The sequence below is a fragment of the Dipodomys merriami genome, unplaced genomic scaffold (genome assembly GCF_024711535.1).
Source record: "Dipodomys merriami isolate MVZ:Mamm:240054 unplaced genomic scaffold, mDipMer1.0.p SCAF_78, whole genome shotgun sequence".
NCBI lineage: Eukaryota > Metazoa > Chordata > Mammalia > Rodentia > Heteromyidae > Dipodomys > Dipodomys merriami.
This window is the reverse complement of record NW_027206379.1, coordinates 4,931,725-4,935,337: the sequence shown is the minus strand read 5'-3', so window position 1 is coordinate 4,935,337 and position 3,613 is coordinate 4,931,725.

Sequence of the window (3,613 nt, the reverse complement as noted above, 5' to 3'; positions counted from 1 at the left end):
CCAGAGTCCTCGGGGGGTGGGGAGGATGCCCACCTGAGCACCGCCCCGCTCCTCAGGGAAAGAAGAGGGGCTTTACCACCAGCACCCCAGCTCCGAGTGGTCCTCTCTGTGATGAGGGCTCCCAGTGCATCACAAAACACGTAGATCACCCCTCCCCACCATGGTGGGGGAATCTGCAATCACAAGGGTCTACCTGTGCCTGCCCCCCATCCCGGCCCCGAGCCCCTGGAGCCCAGCCAGGCCTGCAGAGTGCCTTCCGGAAACTAAAATTAACAGGTAGTAGAAGGGCCAGACTCAAAACGGTAGACCTGAACAACCTACTCGCTCTCACTGAAACCGGGGATTTCGGAGCCAGGCCAAAGCCAGGAGTCCCTAGTTAGGTGAGGCTCCCTCCTCTCCCAGGCCAGGATGGGGAGGGGTGGCGGGCGGCTGCCGGCAGCCAGCCGCAGGAAGGTCAGTCCACCTTCGGGCGGGGCAGCGTGGGGGCAGGGGGAAGGGTCAGCGCAGGGAACACTGCCGGTCCCACGAGGCCCAGCGGACTCGTGGCTGGAGCAGGCTGTCTGTGTCTCAGGCGCTGCCTTCTTTGGAAGACGCTGCGGTTGGAGGGCGGCTTGCCGTCCGCACAGGCCCCATCCTTCAAGGAACTTCCTCGGCCTCCCACCCAAGGCCCTGAAAAGCCACGGGCGACCAGAGAGTGGCTCGGGTCACCGCACGCACACCGCGCTGGGGGCTTCTAGCCAGGCTGGCATCAGCAGCTGGCTGGTGGTCCCCACGTCTCACCGGTGACCCCCGCCCCCCGTAGCTGTTAGGGAGCAAGAATTGGAGACTGGAAGTGAAGGATGGACTCCGCCGCAGTCCAAGCAAGACCGCAGTGCGCACGCACAGGCTGGCCACGCCCTGTCCCCCGGCCGGTGATCCCAGCCCCGGCCTGGCCCCACGTCCCCTCACCCCGGTGGGACTTTCCATCCCGGCCCTGGCCCCGGTCATCGCAGCCTGAGTTTTACTCCTCTGGCTCCCGTTCAGACCCCTGTAAACCCAGTGCCCAAATCCGGTCCCTCGTGCAGCCTCCGAGCCTCGGGACGCCTGCGCCCTGCCTTCCCCAATCCTGGGCCCTCACCGCCGGCCATACCATCAGCCCAGCCTCTCCCTTCCCTTCTCCTCCATTTTCCTAACAGGAAGGAGTCGACCTCCACTGCTGCTCCTGGGAGATGTGGAAGGAGGCAAGCCCTTCAAGGTGGGTAGAGAGACAGAGCTGAGAGGTGAAGCTGGCCAGGGAACATTCTAGAGTCCCTTGCAGTCCTAGATCGCCTCTCTACCCTCTACCCACCCAGAGCCACAGCTACAGAGTTGGGGCTTCTGGACACCCCGACAGCCTGCTCCCAGCGCCAACACACGGAGCCACAGAGGAGAGCCACCATTTTGGGTTTCTGCAAGGGGAGACATCAATGCTTCTTTCTCTTCTCTCCCTCTCCCTCTCTCCATCTCCCTCTCTCTCTCCATCTTCCTCCCTCTTTCTCTCTCCCTCTCTCTTTTTCTCTCTTCCTCTCCTCTCTCTCCATCTCCCTCTCCCTCTCTCCATCTCCCTCCCTCTCTCTCTCTTTCTCTCTCTCCCTCTCCCTCTCTCTCTCCTTCTTCCTTCTCGCTCTCTTCTTCTCTCTCCCCCTCCCTCTCCCTCCCTCACTCTCTCTTTTCCTCTCCCTCTCCCTCCCCCCCTCTTCAGTCTAGGGTCTTGAACTCAGGGCCTGGGCACTGTCCTGAAGCTCTTCAGCTCAAGGTTAGCGCTCAACCACTTTGAACCACAGTGCCACTTCCGGTTTTCTGGTGGTTCATTGGAGATAAGAGTCTCACAGACTTTCCTGCCTGGGCTGGCTTTGAACCGTGATCCTCAGAGCTCAGCCTCCTGTGTAGAGTAGCAAGGATAACAGGTATGAGCCACTGGCGCCCAGCTCACAAATACACTTTCATAGGCTGAAAGCAGGCTGTCCACAGGGTGAGAAGCACAGATGGCGTTAGCGTTTAACTTGAGCCCTTACGGAGAGGCTGCCAGGCCCAGCCTCCAGGGCTGAGGTCATCTGCGAGGTGGACAGCTCTAATGACGAGTGTCCTCAGATCTGTGAGCCCGTCCTCTGTGGCCTCCCGTGCCTGCACCGGGCTGCTACCCTTCCATCCGCCGTGGACAGCGCATATGGACTTCACGCTCCGTGACTGAAAGCTACTTGCTCCTTTCAAGGGCGCTTAGAAGTAGTTCCGGTCCAAAGAGAAGTCTCAAAAGCTGCTCAAGGACCCGGGCTCCCACCGTGTCAGCCACCTCTGTCCCTCGCTGTGTCCCAAAGCCCAGCTGCCTTCGCTGGGTCAGGGTGGCCACAGGGCTTAAAGGACCCGGCTGTGCCCAGTGACAGTTCTCCACAGAGCTGACTCTTGTGGGGTCTGAGATCTGGGGCGGGTGGGGGGGGGGTGGGAGCACAAGGCATGGTGGGTGATGGGGGGAGAGGGGGCGGGGACAAAGGCATGGTGGGTGACCGGGAGAGGACATGGGAGGGCATGGTGCGTGACGGGAGGGGGACAGGGGACATGGTGGGTGACCGGGAGGACATGGGGGCATGGTGGGTGACCGGGAGGACACAGGGGGGCATGGTGGGGTGACTGGGAAGACATGGGGCATGGTGGGTGACCGGGAGCACACGGGGGGCATGGTGGGTGACCAGGAGAGGACACGGGGGGCATGGTGGGTGACCGGGAGGACACGGGGGGGGCATGGTGGGTGACCAGGGAGAGGACACGGGGGGGGGCATGGTGGGTGACCGGGAGGACACAGGGGGCCATGGTGGGTGATCAGGAGATGACACAGGGGGGGCATGGTGGGTGACCGGTGAGACATGGGGGCATGGTGGGTGACCGGGAGGACACGGGGGGGCATGGGTGGGTGACCGGGAGGACACGGGGAGGGCATGGTGGGTGACCGGAGGACACGGGGGAGGCATGGTGGGTGACCGGGAGCACACGGGGGGGCATGGTGGGTGACCGGGAGGACACAGGGGGGCATGGTGGGTGACCGGGAAGACATGGGAGCATGGTGGGTGACCGGGAGCACATGGGGGGCATGGTGGGTGACCGGGAGAACACGGGGGGGCATGGTGGGGTGATCAGGAGAGGACACGGGGGCATGGTGGGTGACCGGGAGAGGACATGGGGGCATGGTGGGTGACCGGGAGGACATGGGGGGGCATGGTGGGTGACCGGGAGGACACGGGGGGGCATGGTGGGTGACCGGGAGGACACGGGGGAGGCATGGTGGGTGATCAGGAGAGGACATGGGGGCATGGTGGGTGACCGGGAGGGACATGGGGGCATGGTGGGTGACCGGGGAGGACACGGGGGCATGGTGGGTGACCGGGGGGCGCCCCCCCTCACAGCAGACCCTCCACTCTCCCAGCATGGACTGGCTGGCAGGACAGGAAGACGGTGAGGAAGCCGGGCGCGGTGGCTCACGCCTGGCTCACGGGAGGCTGAGATCTGGGGATCGTGCTCTGAAACCAGCCCAGCCAGACACACTGGAGAGATTCTTATCTAACGGGCAGCAAAGGCCGTGTGCTCAGTGTGTGCAACGTGGGCA